The following is a 19,848-nucleotide window of genomic DNA, read 5'->3' on the forward strand; positions in this document are numbered from 1 at the left end:
CTAGCCACCATAAACCCTAATGGTTAGATTAAGGTGATTCCGTCGACCCCGAGCAACCATAAACCATCATGGTTAGGTTAAGGTGCTTCCATCGACCCCGAGCCACCGTAAACCATCATGGTTAGGTTAAGTTGGTTCCGTCGACCCCTAGCCGCCATAAACCCTAATGGTTAGATTAAGGTGATTCCGTCGACCCCGAGCCACCGTAAACCATCATGGTTAGGTTAAGGTGCTTCCATCGACCCCGAGCCACCCAAGTGGACATAAACCATCAAGTTATCCACCCAAGTGGCATCAATCCATCAACCATCAAGTTATCCCCAACAGAACCATCAAGATATCCATTGGCATCAGCAGAAGTTGCTTTAGTGGCATCAAACCCAAAAGAAAACACATTGTAGTGGCATCAAACTCTAAATAGTATATCATTGTAGCATGAGCACAAGTTGGTGATGTGTCATCAAAGCAAAACAAAGCACAATGTATCATCAGCAACAGTTGCTGCAGTGGCATCAAACCAAAATAAATCACATTGTAGCAGCAGCACAAGTTACTGCAGTGGCATCAAACCAAAATAAAGCACATTGTAGCAGGAATACAAGACATTGTAGTGGCATCAAACCAAAAGATAACATGCCACATTGTAGCAGGTGCACATTGTAGAATCAACAGAAGTTTGCATCACCTTCTGCCATCTCTACTAGCATTGAACCAGGCCATCCATCCAGTGTGTGTGCCATCAGTTGGTGGAGGAGCACTAGAAGTTGAGGCACCATACTGCCTTGGGGCAGAGAAAGGCCTTGAAGAATTTGCACCTCTCCCAGCAGAAGATTGAGCACTAGAAGATGCTCTTCCAGATCCTCTTCCACCACCAGCCCTTCTTCCTGCACCTCTACCAGCACCACTTCCACCACCTCTACCAGCAGCACTTCCAGTTCTTCCTCCTGGTGTTGGAGCAGGAGCCCTAGTTGTTGCAGGTGGAGCAGCTCTTGGTGTTGGTGCAGGAGCTTTAGGTGTTGGTGTAGGAGCCCTAGTTGTTGGTGCAGGAGATCTAGCTGTTGCTGAAGCAGCTCTAGGTGTTGTTGCAGGAGCTGTAGGAGCAACACCTCTTGCTTGTGAATTCCTTCCAGCAGGCTTGGAAAACAATTCAAAGGAAACACAGTTAATAATACTACAAATAAGAAAGGTAATTTACAGAAACATCAAAATGAAGAACTAGTACAAAGGGGCTTACCACATGTTTGTTCTTTCTTAAGGCCAACTCAGGTTTCAACTGTTTAAGGCAGGTTGTGTATTTATGCCCTTGTAATCCACAATTGCTACAAGTTATTCTCCCCATTCTTGAGGTGGACTTTGGCTTTGGAACTTCAAATTTTCCCTTTATTCTCTTCTCTTTCCTTCTTCCTTTCTTCACTTTAAATGCTGGTGGTTCTATGTCTGGACCTGGGGTCTTTGTCCAGTCATGCTCACCAGGGACATGATATATCATTGGTTCATATGCTGCCAAATAATATGGTTTCTTGAAGAATTTGCTTACAAAGTCCTCTGGAAACCTTTTTGCCTTGTTGATTGCTGAGATGGCATGGTTACATGGGATGCCACTGAGGTCCCACTTTCTGCAACCACAGGTTTCAACTTCCAAATTGACAGCATGTGTTTGCTCACCACTAGTTACTTGCCACAAGTTAACACCTGCTTGAATGGGTTTGCAGTACCTGGCCCTTTCCTTTTCAATCTCCAACTTCTCACTGTAATGTGGTGTGATCTCCCACCTAGCTTCCCTTTCACTCTCTCTATTCCTGTGCCACCTAACCATCTGCTTATCCTTTATGCTATCACACATAGTTCTTATTGGTTTTTTCCTATGATCTAGGATGTACTTGTTAAACACCTCTGACAAATTGTTGACAACCAAGTCAGTCTTGCTATTTGTGTCAAATGCATGCCTAGCCCATGTTTTCTTGGGTATTGCACTAAGCCACTGCCAAGCTTCCACACTCTCAGCTTTGAGATCATCCATTGCTTTATTAAATTTGTGTTCATTATATGCATAACTGGCATTATCCATGCACTTCTTAAGGTCCTCCCCCCTAAAGCCAGCATTCTGGAAGTTTGCATATATGTGTCTTAAGCAGAATCTTTGATGACTGTTAGGAAAAACTCTATTCACTGCATATAATAGCCCCTGGTGCACACAATTTAAACAGCTAAGCTACTGTCTAATACACATGTAAACACATATTTAGCAGGCAAAGCAAGGTGGATAAACATACCTTCTGTCTGTCTGACATTATAGTATATGGACCATACTGTCCAACTTCTCCTCCAAGACAAATCTTCAGTTGGTGTAGAAACCAGCACCAGTTTGCTTTGTCCTCTTGTCCAACAATGCCAAATGCCAGTGGGTATATGTTGTTATTGCCATCTCTACCAGTGGCAGCAAGGATTTGTGCACCAGTGGTCAACTTGATAAAACATCCATCAATACCTAAAACAGGAAGTAAACATAACATGTCAAATGCATTTATATGTGCAACCTATTGAAACTAACAACATCAAAGTAGTGTACAAGCTAAAATGAACTAACCAATGAATGGTCTACAGCCCTGTAGAAATCCCTCCCTTGCTCCATTGATGCAGTAAAACATGGCATGGAATCTTGGTCCTGGATGTGGGATTTTTTCAGTGGCTTTTGGAGTTACAGTGGTGACTATAACTCTACTCCCAGGGTTTGTATCCATCACAGTCTGAGCATAGTCTCTCAGCCTTGGGTATTGCTTCCTATGATCTCCCAACACAGCCTCAACAGCTAAGTTTTTTGCCCTATATGCCATAGCCTTGGGCACATCCACACCATACTTTTCCATGCAGGCATCAATAAGTGTATGTATGCTAGTACTGACATCAGATCCGAATAGTGGCTCATATTGCTTTGCAAGCCACTTTGCACTTACCCTGCTTGTTTCAGTAGAACTAGGGCAGGTGTGTTGTATCCTCATCTTCTTAATTACAAAAGTGTTTTCCCCTTTTATAACAGCTGCCACAATGCAGAACTTACAATGTTCATTCTTGCAATGCACAATGATCATCTGATCTGAGTTCATGTGATACTTGAAGTCTCTGCACTGAGTGATGTGCAAGCTCAACAGAGCATCTCTGAATTGATGTTGATCTTTGAAGCACATATGCAGTTTTAGTTGTTGGTGTGGTTGTTCCAAATCCTCATTGTACCATACTCTAGTTGGCCTCTTCTTTGCCCTACTCTTCCTTTTTTGAGGTAGCACAAATGCTAGTGGCTCAAACCCATCATCTTCACTGTCCTTCAATAAACTATCATCTTCTTCATCTGATGATGGTTTCCAATCAGGTTGCACTTCTTCTAAAACACTGGAATGTGACCTTGTTGTTGGTCCCCTCCTTACTTGCAACTTCTGCTTCTTCTTTGCTGGCACATATATTTTTTCCTCCTCTTCTGGAACAATAGGGTCATCATCCTCCAACTCAAATAATTCCTCTACCTCTGTGTCACCCTCATAATGCACTTGTTCTTCATCCTCTAATTCTTCTTCTGATTCTTCATCCTCTGTTTCTTCCTCATGTTGCTCTTGTACTTCTTCCTCTCTCTGTCTATTTCCCTCTTCCATCTCCATGTCTTCAGCATCATGCATTTCCTCATTATAGTTAGGCCTTAAATCCCCCATGTCACTATCATACTGCCCTTCAGATCCTTCAGATGAACATGCATAACTGCCATCATAGCCAACTTGTTCTTCTTCCACAACTTCTTTTAACTTGGGATTTAGAACACTCCTGCTCTCTTGTGTTAAAACAGCAGGGCCTACAGCTGCAATATAACTGCTACTCTGACCTTCATAAGCAACACCTTGCTGATCAACAACATAAACAGGAGGATCGGCAAGATCAAAAACAACAGGCTCAAAATATTCAGTTATATCTAAATTTTGCTTCTGTACAAAACCCTTCTGTGGTACACTGACAGCTGGTGGACAAGCCCTAAATAGCAAATTAAGCACCAAACTCTCCTCATTCTGCCTCTTGATCAACTGTAGTTTAACATTACTATCAACCAATTCCAAGCCCTGCTCTCCTGGGGTCTCCATGTAAAACATCAGTGAATCATCAATACTAAAGCCTTGGGTTTCCATCAATGCAACCATATTTAGATATGTCACATCTGAACAGCTTAATTTCCTCTCTAACAGATCATTATTGTCAAAATGGATCCTAACATTCCATATGTCTTCATATAAACTACAATTCACATGCAATTTGCCTAATCAGTACACTATAACCCTAATTAGCAAATAAATGAGAAGAAAAAAAAGAGACAGAAACAGAAACTTACAGGACGCCGCCGAGCCCGTGGGTCAGCTCATGGCTATTGCTAGGGTTCGCCACCCATTGCTTTGCCAGCCGTACCCGCTGCTCCATGGACAGTGCGGGCTCAATGAACTCGTCGTCGTCGCTGGAGTACTCAGAGCTCGAGTAGCCATCGCCGCCCTCGATTGGAGATCTCCCCTCGATTCCTCCTGCCGCGCCGATGCCGAAGAGGGGAAGGTTTGCGCCGCCGCCATCGCCGTCGCCGCCATCACCGTCGCCGCCACCGCCGCTGCCGCCACCACCGCCCGGGGGCGCCGCCGCCATCGCCGTACGCGCAGGGGAGCTAGGGTTCGTCGACGAACAGAGACGACGAGGAGGAACAGAGTGGAGCACGGGCCGGTCCGGTTCGAGCCGGACCGCGCCTATCGAGCGAGCGGGCGCGTGCCGATTCGCCAGCGTGGCATCTGACGCGCGGGCCCGGGCGGTCAGTTCCAGCGTCAATACGTACAAATACAAAGTTTAGCCCGATTTGCAACGGTTCGGTCCAAACATGGTACTGACACGTAAAAAATTTCAAAACTGGTACCAATTCGCCATCACGGCCCCAATTGTGGTACTATCGTGTAATTAACTCCGCTAGTTAGGGTGGTGTTACGTACTGTTACGTTGATCTGTTGTATGCATTTGGATGTTTTTTTTGTCATCATATGCATTTGGATGCTTGGTACTTACTACTGCTCTGTTCCATGATCTTCCACTAATCTTGTTTATGATAGCGGCCCGACCTTGTGAAAAACTAATGTTGATCTTTTTTAGATCTTTTACAGATGTTGATCTCTTCAATGTACTCCTTTCATAAAAAATATAAGAGATCACTGCTTACCTAGCTAGCTTTCAGCCATAATTCTGTTCCCGTTCAGCTTCCGAGAAGGGTTCTGCTCGATCTGTATTCAGCTGTTTTCTTTATTCCAAACAAAAATACGGAGGCAAAAGATGCATGCAGGAGTTTTTTTTATTTAAGATTATGCATGTTTAGCTAGCTCTCGCAATGAGGCATATTTGCGATGACAACTGGCTTTGGGTTTGGAAAATAGACTAATGTTACGCCTACGTAAACACCTACGTAAACAGTTTTACGTAACCCTTTTTTATTGAAACAGTTTTATTTTTTTTAAAGGAGCATTTTATTACTTAAAAGGTTTAGGCATTATATCCGACCACTGCATAACTAAGATGCACAAAGACAAATAAAATCCTACGGAATACAAACAAGGACGCCGATAAATGCCACACGTGTGGTCGTTAGGGGGTCTGCCCACACATTTTGTGTGGTATATAAGAGAAACAGCCCACACACCTACGTGTGGGCAAAACAAGTAATGTCCACGCACCTCTTTTTTCCCTCCTGATCTCTCTCACACGCATGCGTGTGGGCGAAATAGATAGCGCCCACACGCCTTGTACGTCAGGCCTCGTACCTCGTGGTCCCACACACCCCGCGTGACAGTCACCGCGCGTCCCGCAGTTGCCATGGTCCAGACCCTCATCCATGTTCGTGTAACTGTAGTTGTCATGTCGGACAACTACAGTTGCCATGGTTGCTCAACTGTACTTGCCATGTATGGTCTGGTCTACTGCAGTTGCCATGATTTCAAAACTTTAGGAGTTGCCATCCACTAACACTAGGCAGTTGCCGTGTAGCACTACAAAAAGACATGGCAAAAAAATATGTTCGGGTAAAAGAGAGAGTTGCCCTGTGCTCACAAGCACGCTAGGGCAGTTGCCATGTAAAGAGAAAGAGTGCCGGCTAGGGCAGTTGCCATGTACCATGCAAAAACACATGTCAACTCGGGTAAAAAAGAGTTGTCATCTGCTTACAAGCAAAGCTAGGGCAGTTTGCCATGTACCTTGCAGAAACACATGGCAACTGCCAGCTTGGAGTGTGGGCGAGGAGACGGGCGTGTGGGCGAAGCGATAAACGCCCACACACCAGCCCCCTTTGCGTGCGTGAAAACTGGTGTGTGGGCGAATTGTTAAATGCCCACATACCAGCCCCCTCGTGTGGTGAAAAAGGATGTGTGGGTGACCGGATGAATGCCCACACACCAGCTTAGACCTACGTGGCACACAAAAACTGCTAGAACGCGTCAAGATTCGTGCAAAATTGGTTGGACGAGAATCCATGCGTGTGGGCGAGTTGCCAGATGCCCACACGTGTGGGCGTTAGTGTTTTCGTACAAACAAACAGGTAGAGTCTGCATAACGCCTAAAGCAGAGGTGGGTCAATCCTAAGATCATGCTACCACTCATTTTGGGTAAAAATATCCCTCGTCATATCCTCCAATCGTGTACACATCTCCATAAATAGGTCTCAATTTTCCATGTGTTGTAGAGGGGACCATAAACGAAGAGTCCTGGTACATCTGTAGATAACCTGCATTAGAGAAGTGCTTTTATCGTTAAAAACCTTATCCTTTCTACACAGGCAAAGCGACCAAATAACGGCAAGCGCTCCCATCCTAAAAAGAGTTCTAAACCTGTGGTCAATCCTATGTAATCAGTTATCAAATACATTAGCAACACTATAAGGAGGATGCAAGCCAGAAGCTATCTGAATGATTGACCATATAGACCGAGCCAATTTGCATGGGAAGAATAAATATTTTACTGTCTCATCTTGATGACAAAAAAAAATATTGCGGATTTTCATGCCAATTTCTCAGTGCCACATCCAATCTGGTGCAAGTTATGGAGTTTGAAGGTTCCAGCAAAGATGAAAATTTTCATCTAGCGGTGCTTGGACAATGCTATACCATGTTTTGTTCTTGCAAATCGTCATATAGGAAAGGTATCCCAATGCCTAATATGTCAAGCGGGTGTACAGGACATTTCACATGTCCTGTTCAAGTGTATTTGATTGAGGGAAATTTGGGAGGCTCTTGGAATAAGCACAGAGATCCCGTTGGCTGCCGAGGTGGATCGATCATGTGCGGCTGTTATTGATTTCCTACTTTGCAATGCTGCTCATCAGAAACCGTATATGGGAGATGTCAAACTACCGGAATTAATAGCCATAACATGTTGGTATTTGTGGTGGCAACAGAGAGAGTTTGTCAAGGAGAGGAGGTGCAAACGCCAGAGAGAACGACACCTGCGATCACGGTGCTTGCCCTAAACTACGTGTGTGCTACAGGAAAAGTCTTGACAAATGCAAAGATAAACAGATGGCCTTTGGTCCTAGCTGGGCATCTAGTTCTAAATGTTGATGCTTCCTTTTCTGTTGGAACAAACTCCGGTGCTTGTGGAGCAATTATTCGAGATCATAAAGGGCATTTCATCAATGCTTCTACATCTAGGCTTGAACATATGGGTGATGTTGTTGCTGCCGAAGCAGTCACACTTTTTGAAGGATTGAAAAGTTTAGGCTGCCCTAAACTGCTGGGATGGACAATAGCACAGTGATGGATGCACTAAATCTCAATGAAGGCTATTCATCGATGACACCGCCAGTGTTGAACGATTGTAGGAATATACTGTGTGATTTCGGAAAGGTTACAGTTGAGCATTCTTTTAGAGAGTCCAATATAGTAACTCATGAATTAGCTAAATGGGGATGTGTGAACGACCTTTCTATTTGGGCCAAGGCACCTCCTAGCTTTCTTGTTAAATTCCTAGCGGATGATGTAATCGTTATCTACACCTAATAATAAGGGAAACGTTTCTGTGCGGCAGGCCGGCCGAACGCTCGGCCGGTCTCTCGGCTACGTACATGCCACGCGGCCATGAGGGCCCACACACATGTCCCTTTCTTATCCTCTCCTTCACTACACACATTTTATCCTTTCCTCACACAGCTCGTTTTCAGATTTCTCACACATCTCCATCTCCGCTCGTCCCTCTCTCTCTCTCTCTCTCTGTTTCCAGACTTCAGCAGCGCCATGGCTTCTCTGGCGAGCCCGTCACCGGCGGGGCCCCATCTGCTCTATTCACCCTTCTCCGACGAGATTTCTCTTTTATGTTGCATAGCTCATCGGCCTTTCCATCCCTGCTCCTTCGACGACCCACTGTCGCTACAGTTAATGGAGATGGACCATAGAGACGGTGGCGAACGGAGGAGAATCACTCCGGGAGAGCTGCAATTGGTGGACCGAAGAGTTGCTACCGGCCACGTCGGGAGCCGCAACTGACGAACGGAGGAGCTACAACGGGCAAGCGGCTGGTGGTGACCACAACCACCAAGTGCTACAACTGCGGCGACCAAATTCTGGAACCAGCCTCAATTTTGCTACTACTGACGTTTTGATTTGATGGAACCGGCACCTAATTTTACATTTTTGCTACCGACGTTTATTTTCTTGCTGGATCTAGCACCATTTTTGTTTTGTTACAATGAGTGTTTTGAGTTTGCTTGAACCAGCGCCCATCTTTAGCAATTTCTGCTACCACTAGCGTTTTGCTTTGCTGGAACGAGCTTTATTTTTTTGCTGCCCCCGGCGTTTTTGAATTGCTGGAACAACATCCAAGTTTTGCAATTTGTGCTACCACCGTTTTCTTTGTTTGTTGGAACCAGCGTCAGTTTTTGCTGCCACCGTTGGTTGGATGTGAACCAGGTTGTCGTCGCCACTGATTCTGCAGGTGCGCAAGGAGGGAGGGATGGGCAGAAGCGGCAAGGGGCGAGCGTCGGTGCCGACTGTCGACGGTGATGGGACGAGACGCGCGCGCGCGATGCAGAGGGGGAGGGCGACCGCCATATCTCCCTCGTTTTCTTTTCAGATTCATGTGCTGCACGAGAAAGGCGATGACGAACGAGTCCCATCTAACGAATATGGGACTCAAGCAGACGGCTAGCGCGTGATCGGCCCGAACTTGAGCCAGCGTGCCGGCGCCTAGCACTCGCCTATAATAATAAAGGGGTTATTGCTTCTGGCGGTAGGCAATCAAAATTGCCTTCAAAGTTGCAAAATATTACCCACCAGTTAAGTGACAAAAAACGTTTTGCAGGGAATCCCCGCCTGGGCCGGCCCAAATATAGACACCTACTATAACTCTGCGCGCCGGAGAAGACACAACGCGCCCGTTTGGGCCGGCCCATGTGCGGGCGCCTGTTTTTTAGTTTCAATTTTTATTTTTATTTTTCTGGTCTGTTTTTGTTTTCTTCTACTTTAAAGAATTTGGAAATTTTGAAAAATATTTGAAATTTAAAAAAGATAGAATTTTGAAAAATATTTTTTTTAGTTTTACGGTTCTATTTTTTTCTTCTACTTTAAATGATTTGGAAATTCAAAAAAACATTTGAAATTTAGAAAAACTGAGAATTTTGAAATAAAATATTCAAGAAAACATAAAATGTTTGTGAATTCAAAATATGCTTATTTTTCTAGAAAAGTTCATAATTTTGAAAAATTGTTTGTAAATTCAAAAATAGTCCATGATTGTGAAAAAAGTCCGTGTATTGAACAAAATATTTGCTAATTGAAAAAATAATCATGCATTTTGAAAAATGTCCTAAATTTTTAAAAACAGTTTGTGAATTAGAAAAGAGTTTATTGATTCATTGAGAATTTTGAAATAAAATGCTCAAGAAAACATACAATGTTTGTGAATTCAAAATATGCTTATTTTTCTAAAAGTGTTCATAATTTTGAAAAAAATATACGTAAAATCAAAAATAGTCCATCATTGTGAAAAAGTCCGTGTATTGGCCAAAATGTTTGCGAATTCAAAAAATGTTGATGCATTTTGAAAAATGTCCTAAATTTTAGTTTGTGAATTAGAAAATAGTATTGATTCATAAAATGTTTGCTCATTCAGAAAATGTCCATGCATTTCAAAAAATGTTCGTGAATTTCAAAAATAATCCACCCATTTCGAAAAAATGTTTGTCTATTCTAGAATGGTTGCTAATTCAAAACAAAACGCTTAATAACCGTTCGCAATATTAAAAAATGTTCACAATTTTTAAAAAAATGTTTGTAAATACTAGAAAATGTTCATGATTTTTAAAAATGTTCAGGAATGATAGAAGGTATATAGTTAAACAGTAATGCTTCTGACATTTTGTGACTATACCCGCGTGAATTTCGAAGAATTAATTGCCGGGGTGGATCGGAATATTATAATGTGTTTTTAAAACGTTTCTTGAAATTCAGAATAATTCTTTGAATTACCAAGTTTTTTGACAACCATGATGTTTTTTTTTTGAAAATTTGAACATTGCTTCAATTTGTGAATAAAATTTTAAAAAGAAACATTTTCTTGCATTTGTGAACAAATTTCAAAATCATGCGGTGAGATGTGAACAAAATGTGGCCATCGTCATTGGAGATTATGACTTTTTTTTCTCCCATTGCAACGCACGGACCCGTTTTCTAGTTTGGGTTAATAAAGTAATCTTCCTGTAAAAAAAAACTTCGCTTCATCTGAAGCTCCGAACAGAGGCCCTGTTTGACCCTTGATCCGTCGCGTATCCCCGTTGGAGAACAAAAATACACTAATGATGGCACAGTTATGGTCGTTTCGTGCATTTTACTCAAACAATGCGATGTGTAGTCGAAATACCCCTCGAGTACGTATCACGTTAATTAGTTACGTATAGAAGATAAGGAGAGAAACAATGTTGATTTGGCTTGTACTCGGATCGGAATCTCTCTCCCACTTTTGTACTTTATATGTAGTCATCAATACACACGGAAATATTTAGGGTATTTGTCCATAGCAATGAAGAGGGCGAGGACGTGCGAGGACTGCAAACCGCAGCGTCTCGGAGACGAGTTCCTGGCCGCCGAGATCGTCTCCCGGCTGCCTGTCCGCGAAGCTGCACGCTGCGCCACGCTCTCCAAACGCTTCCGCCGCCTCCTCACCACCACCACGGACTTCTGGCTCTGGCGCCGTTGCCTGGGCGCTAACCTCCCACGCCCGCACGTCGCATGCTTCGTCCACTACGGCATCGACGGCCAGGCGACGCCCCCCATCCCCGCGTTCGACTTCGTCGGCCCCGCACTCGCTGTGAAGCGCGTTGTCGGATCGCCGCCGGCCTTGTACTTCTACGCCGGCACGTGCAACGGGCTCGTGCTCCTCACCACGTCTGTCGATGACGGGCGCCGATACATCGATGGCATCCTCTTCAACCCGGCCACGAGGAAGGAAGATGAGGCCGTGATCCGCTTCTCCTTACCGCCGGCCAGCGGCATTAAGTCCCGACGGCGCTTCGTCGGTTTCGGGTATGGCGCTAGGTGCAAGGCCTACAAGGTGCTGGTGTGCGTCGACCAAGAAAGCATCAGCCATGGTGCAATCGAAGGCGGAGGCGGCGGCAAGCTGATGGTCATCTCCTTTGGTGGTCACCGCCAAGACCAAAACCAAAAACCAAGGACGGTACTCTTCTTTCCGGGGAAGTCGCTCCTCTGCCCTGCCGGTCTATACATGGATGATGAGGATGGCAAAGGGAAGATATATCTGCTTGCCAACATCGGCAACGCCGGAGGGCCAACAGCGGTGCTAGCTTTCGATGTCGACGACGAGTCAATATCCACCATTGCCCTGCCGCCGGGCAAGCACGTCCGGTCGAGGCTGATGGAGATACGGGGCCGCCTCTGCGTTTGCATGCGGGAAGACGCCAAGCAGAACATCCTGCTCTGGTCGCTCACGCCGGCCGGCTCCGGCCACCGGTGGGAGCAGCTGTGCGTCCTCGCGGAACACCGAAGCGCTTCGGCCCCTTGGACCAGAGCTTTGAACGGCGCATGGGACTGCGACGGCATCCTGTTCGCTCTGTTCGACGGTTCAATCGCCTGCATGTACGACCTCCGGGAACAAGGCACGGGTACAGCTGGTGTGACGGCGAGGACATGGAGGATCGCCGTCCCGCAGCCGGAGTCGACCAAAGGCCCGCAAAAAATCTTGAGCGGGCAGATCCTATGGGGTTACCAGCCGACGCTCCTATCTCCGGAAGGAATTTTCGGTGACGCTGCGTGGTACGGCGGTGGTGGTGCCTTGAGGCCTCTCCGACGATCTCGCCGACGAAATGGGAGTGCCGCGGCGCAAGCGCAGCACGACTTACCCGGGATGACAGATGAGCTGGTACAGATGATGGAAAAGCTGCCGGATGGCATACAGGAATTGATTGCTCCGGACCAATCCAAGAAGGCATATGTTGGAGTAGGAGTATAGGGAGTGTTTAGTTTGTCATCTTCATATTTGGCTGCGTTGCATACTTGTCTCGGTCTGGCTGATTAAAAACAGCCAAAAATCAACATCCGCGAACAAAGTCAGAACATAGTTATCTTCATCCATCTCCACCAACCCTAGCCGCCGCCAATTCCATCTTAATAGCTACCATCACCACCATAGTTCATCTTTCACTAGATCATACTTATAATTGTGCATCGCACACGGCATCCATTGTAAGATATGTTATCAATCAATCAATCTCCATGATGTGTTTTTCATTGTATTTTTCATGTGATCTGATCTTCATGTGTGAGTAGTACGGTAAGGTATGGGTTGAGACAATAGCCTTGCAACCCTCTGTATTTGTTGTGGGGGTCAATGAAAGTGTTTTCAATTAATGTCCCATATATGTGAGATACAATTGTTCTGTAGATGTCTTTTGTCTCGTCTGCCTTCTTCGTCTCTGTAGGTACCCAAGATCATGGAGAGCGAGCCACGGAGAGGCTAAGGGCGGGGAGACCGTGAAGTGTTATTCTGAACACCAGTGACAACATGGTAACACGGATCCTATCTCTGAGGATTCAAGAGGTGTAGTCATTAAAATTCCAAAGCTCTTGTCTGATTATTATAATCTTAATTATCGAGGCAACCCCCACGACGGACAGGGCCTTCGGTTGAACAACTGATTGTTGATGCAGGACGCGTGTCAGTCAAGATGTTATTTGGACACATCCCACACTTCGGTTCGTAATAAGCACATCTTCATGGGTGACTTTCAGCGCATAAATTAAGATCATATTTGGTCCCAGTCCAAATATGTGTGGGCACTTGGGCAACTACCAATGATCAGTGCTAGTTGCCAAACATGCAATGATATGTTTCGATCATGGCACTGGGTCAGTGGCACTTGCCCAATCATCAGTGCTATGATCTAATCATAGCACTGCAAGTTTGGCAAGTTGCCAATCATTAGTTGCACTTCCATATCTAGCAGCATTCAAAATGGTACTAGTACCTAAATGAGCAAATACATTGGTCCTACAACGTCTATGAACATGCACAGTTGTCCTACATACACTAATCACCATGCACGTACTGAAAATCATGCACAAAACCTAACCGCTGACAACACAAAATATTGATCCATAGCACTTGTGCGGCATGAATATCAAGCAAATGTCATGAACATCAAGCAAATGTCAGTAGCAATCTAGCATGAGCATCAAGCCAATGTCACTACCAATCTTGCATGCACAAATCTACCAATCTAGCAAGAACATCATCACCTATTTTGCATCGACACCCAAGGCAGTGCACGAATCTACACTAATAGTCAACATCAATCGATTGGATGCGAATCGATTCGATTGGAATTGGATCGTATCGAATCCAGTCTAATCCAATTCAGTCCATGCCTAGTAGAGCACAAACCCTAATCTACATCTACGAGCAAAGGGGAAAGAATGCAACTTATTGGAGCGGGTGCCGCTGGATCGTACACCGCCCAAGGAGAAAACCCCATCAGGAATGAGGGCCACTCGAAGAGGATGAGCCGGCAATGCCCAGGGTCATTGCCAATGCGCCAGTGCTCCTGATCACGCGGGAGGTAGAGGAAAAGGGCGACGGCGTCCATGGCCCTACCACACTGCCCGGAGAAAACCCTCCAATGGGGGTAAAATACCCCCTCCGGCCACTAGGGTTCCGAACAGTGGCGCACCTGATGTCCCTTCCGGCGGCGCAACCGAACCTACGACCATCTGGTTTAGATACGAAGGCGGAGCCAGAGCGGAGCAGTGTTGGAGATATGCCCTAGAGGCAATCGTGTATTATGATATTTTTATGTGTTTATGAATAAGATAGTACTTGGACATTATCAATGATGTGTATCAACAAGTACGTGACTTGTTTGTGAGACTATGCATAGTATGATGAATGTCCTAAATGATCCCTAGTTGAAAGGGCTGTGCGGATGCGCAGCCAGCTAGACTAGCATATGACATGGCGGAGTCCGGTCTCACTCACCATGAAGCATTGGATGCTAGACGGATAATGTGGACTCAAAAAGATCTGGTCGAATTCGACGTAGTTGGATCTGAATCCAGATAAGGTCCAAGTCGGACACACCCAACTGTGAGATGCAGCGATAGGTCTGTGAGTCTCTAGTACGACACAAGTCCTATGTCCTAAGACCTGAGCTGGCGCATGTATTCGGGATGGTGACAGACCTGCTTTGGGCCAACCAAACGCTACTCCGTAATTGGGTAGTTATAAAGGTAGGTTTCAGGCTTGTCCAGACCCATGTTGCGAGACATGGTCGAGCAAGATGATATTTTCCCCTCTGATCCGAAGAGATATACTATGGGCCCCTCGGGTGATCCGACCTAGATAATCATGGCCATGCGATGAGGATTATGAGATAATCCGAAGTGTTGGTCGAATTCCCTGGAACAAGAAAGAGGTTGGGTTGGAACAAGGATGGCCATGTCGCCTTGAGCCCGACAACATATATCGTGTGGCAAAGGGAGCGGAAGTGTGATGTACATGTTCACCTAAACAGCTTCATCGGACACTTGGAGTCGGCATGCTTTGCTGGAGGCCGCTACTGACTAGCCGAGCTGGATGTGATCTAACTCGCGAACAAGTGAACGAGGACCTAAGGGGTCACGCGCTTAGGGGAAGGAACCTACGAGGCAGGTTCCGAGGACACTAGTTGGATGTGATCCGAGATGAACTTGGATCATGACCAAGTAGACTTTGGGCTTTAGGATCCGTGTTAGGCCCAAGAGTTGAGCCCGCCATGGATGCCTATATGTAGTGGAGGTGCACACATATTCAGTTGATCGCTTTGGCGCCGTCACAAGGGCATTGCATGTGTTGCAACTAGCTACCTCCACTCGCCGCTGGCTGTGTGATCGGACCTAACAGTCCGCCGCACTGTGTTCCTCCTATACGTGTGGATACCGTTAGAGGTGGTGCACTTGGGCCACTCTGGCGAACCTGTACGTGGGATCTGACGACCGGCTATTCCAGGGAGATCGGACGAGGAGGAGATGAACCCTGAGGACGTGCCGCCCCAACTCTTCTTCCGTTGCACGACACTGTGTGTCTAGTGGTAACAACCAGTGATCTGATACGTCTGCAACATATCTACTTTCTCAAACACTTTTGCTTTTGTTTTGGACTCTAATTTGCATGATTTAAATGAAACTAACTCAGACTGACGCTATTTTCAGCAGAACTATCATCATGTTGTTTTTATGAAGAAATAGAAGTTCTCGGAATTGGACGAAACGAAACTTGGCAGAGATTTTTTATTGAATAAATAAAAATACTAGCACAAATATCCACTTGAGGGGGGCCACCAGCTTCTCACATGGCAACAGGGCGCGCCCACCCACCCTGGGCGTGCCCTGATGTCCTGTGGGGCCCATGTGGCTCCATCTGGCCTAATTTCACCTCCATAAGTACCGTCTTCCTGAGAAAAAATAAGAGAAGAAGTTTCATCACATTTTTTGACACAGAGTCGCCGCCACCTCCTGATCTACATTGGGAGGGCCGATCTGGAGTCCGTTTAGGGCTCCAGAGAGGGGGATTCGTTGTCGTCATCATTAACCCTTCTTCATCAAAATTCCATGATGCTTACCACCGGGAATGGGCAATTCCTTCTTAGGCTGATGGATATGGATGAGATTTGTCATCTAATTGATTCAATTTGTTAGGGCTTGATCGCTATGTTGGTGCAATATCTGCCTCCTTGTGTTTTGGAGATTGTTGACAGAAACAGGTATGGACTGATTTGTTTGCTAGTGCATACAGAGAGAAATAGTCCATACAGAACCAAAGAGAATGCTGCCACCGGTGCTAAGTTCGAGGAACTTCACCAAAGTATATATGTGTTGCAGAGAAGAACGAGCTATATTTGATGAAGTAGTGATGATGAGATGTTTGATGTGAAGGAATTATCCCCTCAAACATTTACTGTTGAAGCAAAGCATATGTTTCAGTATGGTCATTCAAAGAAATTGACTGTGGCGAATGGAAGTCAAAGACAAAGTGAAGACATAGTATTCATTCCATTGTTCTTCTTTCACTTATTTGAGTCATCGGACCTATGTACTATTAAGAGGGGTATAGGTCCTCGAATCTTAAATCCGTTGTGATGCTTTGCCAAAACCTATGGAAGTTTCGAGAGAAATGTCTTTGTGTTCCGAGGAAATACTTGCCAGCAAGAAACTGTGATCTTCTTCGCTATGAGAGATTTGTCTTAGACCTAGGAGTTGGCATCATTTGCGCCACAAGTAATGTTACCGTTGCGCTCAAATTTGACTGTTGGACTCGTGTCGTTCAGCCATTGGCTGCCCTCGATGTCCAATTTGGTCTTTTCCCATCAGGGAAGGCTGCGGCTATAAATAGCCACCCCGCTCCAACATTGTCCGTTGGCTGCTCTGCTTGAGATTACCAAGAAGATTGATTTGAGAAACCCCTCTCTGAGTGATTTGAGTTTAAGATCCACCGAGAGAAAATCAAGAGCCCAAACTGTGATAGCCTGGCTTATTAGGGATGATAGACTACTCATATAAATAAGGAATTCCTTCTTTTCCGGGAGCCCATTCGGACAGAACTCCAAAGTTAAGCGTGCTCCGCTTGGAGTAGTTTCAGGATGGGTGACCGACCGAGAAGTTGCTCCCGGGTGCGCACGAGTGAGGAGAAAGTGTGCAGAAAAGACTAGTATTGATCTGTGGGGCCAGTCTAGATCCCGCCAGGAGTAACAACCATCGGCGGCTGTGTCCGGGGCGTTACAAGTTGGTATCAGAGCCGACCCTCGCGGTTACACGGATGTTTGCGGACAGGTGCGCGGTCATGTTGTTCATGGCGTTTGTGACCCGTTGTGGCACCCGACATGGCACATGTACCGGACTGGATGCACAGACGTATGTGCCAAGAGGGAACGTTCCTGTGGCTCGACGAGGACGTCGGTTCCTCTGAGTGGGGGTGTATGTGATAGCCTGGCTTATTAGGGATGGTAGACTACTCATATAAATAAGGAATTCCTTCTTTTCCGGGAGCCCATTCGGACAGAACTCCAAAGTTAAGTGTGCTCAACTTGGAGTAGTTTCAGGATGGGTGACCGACCGGGAAGTTGCTCCCGGGTGCGCACGAGTGAGCACAAAGTGCGCAGAAAAGACTAGTATTGATCTGTGGGGCCAGTCTAGATCCCGCCAGGAGTAACGACCACCGGCGGGTGTGTCCGGGGCGTTATACAAACTTAGACAGTGGTTTAGCATCATAGTAGTTCTGAGTTAGAGTTCTTGTACCTGTTACTCTTGAGAGCTGTGCACTCTCTAGACGGATAGGATTTGACTCGAGTGTTGAAGAGTTGTTGTGTTCACCAAGCTAGATCTTCAGCAACCAAGAGTGACTGAGGTTCACGAAGGTCGACGAAGGTTTGGAGATCACCGACAAGGATCTACCATGAGTGAAATCAACTTGAGTCTGATCAGCTCTGCGTTGAAGGAGAATAGGGTGAAGAGAGTTTATCTTCCTTGCTCAGTCATAGCCCCTCCAACTAGACATAGACCTTTGGCAGAAGGGTGAACTGGTCTACCAAATCTGATTGTCGCCATCGAGCACCTCTGGTTCATTCTACTTCACTGCAACTCCATCATCAGTTTTCATTCATGCTCCGTGTCGATAGTTTATCTAATCATTATCTTCTATTGTATTTTCTTTTTTGCTTTATCATTCCATTATGTTGTCAACTTCGGATATCATTGTGTTCATTATGTTTCATTCTCATCACTTGTATTCAGTCGTCACTATCCTATTCCTTGGTTCACCTGTGATATTATACCATCGTATTATTTCCCTATGTGCATCATGTTGTGTCTCATTTTACTGCATCTGTTTGCATGTTGCATTACTCTCATCGTAGTTAAGCCTGTGATTTCCCAAGCTCGTACTGTTATCACTACTTTCGTCAAAGAATATGCCTCTGACGAAGATGATTGATTCAGCCCATTTCCTTCGTTACTTTATTCCGCTGCTATGGTTGGGATCGGTTTCAAAACATTAGAAAGAATTTTTGAATCTCCCATTCACCCCCCTCTGGTCTATATACTCTCGGTCTTAACAATTGGTATCAGAGCAGGTACTTCATGTCTCTGTTTATTAAAGGTCTAACACCCTTGGAGTTTTGAGTATGTCGTATGCAGGTAGATCCTTGCACTCTGAAAGATTTCCCATCTTCAATGGAAATGACTATCTGTACTGGAAGGAATGAATGAGAATCAGAATTCAAGCAATCAACTTTGATCTATGGTAGATTGTGGAAATGGATACACCATTCAACAACCGAATGTTCTGAACTCTGTTGACAAAACAAATCTGCAGTTGGATGCTCAAGCGAAAGATATCATCTGTTGCAGTCGATCAAAAGACATTTTCCTTCGATTCCAAAAGATCGACACTGCAAAGAAACTTTAGGATGCCATCAAAAATGCTCATGAAGAGTTCATTGCCAAAACGGATCCCCACACTCAAATGCTTTGCGCCATGTTTATTGGTTTTAGAAGTTTGCGAAAGGAAAGTGCTATGGAACTTACTGATCGATTGAGAAACATTGACGAAAGGCTCCATCAGCGAGGAGTAACTGATATCACTGATAGAGATGTGGTCAACAATCTTATGAGCACTCTTGACGCAACCTTGGATCCCATCGTAGCTGAAATCAAGCAAAGACTAGACTTTGAAGAACTTCACTATGTTGAGATCAGGATGTTGTTGTCCCTTCATAAAGAAAAGATGGAGCTTGGAAATGCAAATCAAGAATCCTCTTCAAAAGGTGAAGGAGAAATCTTGTCTCACTATGGTAGTGAACAACAATAAGAAGACATTGAAAATCAACACTCCATCACCAGGGAACTTAAAATGCTCACAGAAAGACTAAGTGATCTTAAAAGGCAAAATATCTGCCTCACCAATGATGATGAACTTGACATGCTTGAATTGTCAAGAAGAAGATTTCCTCCGAAAGATATGAAGTGCTTCAAGTGCAAATTATACATTCACCTCATAGCTGATTGCCCCTGCTGGGAAAGGCCGAGCAATAGATGGAACTATCTTCATTGCAATGGATTCACTCAAATGGATCATCATACTAAGCTCTCGAAGAAAAATGGATCTCTATCATCATCTTCTTCGACAATACCAGTCATTGATGTACAAGCCAAAGCTACAATAGAATCCAACATGAATAAAATCTCTCAGCTAAACAGAGTCTTCACGGACATGAGAATGCATTCTGAAGATGACACATCCGATTCTGACTCTGATGATGAAGAGCAC

This window comes from Triticum dicoccoides, chromosome 2A, assembly GCF_002162155.2.
Source record: "Triticum dicoccoides isolate Atlit2015 ecotype Zavitan chromosome 2A, WEW_v2.0, whole genome shotgun sequence".
Taxonomy (NCBI): domain Eukaryota; kingdom Viridiplantae; phylum Streptophyta; class Magnoliopsida; order Poales; family Poaceae; genus Triticum; species Triticum dicoccoides.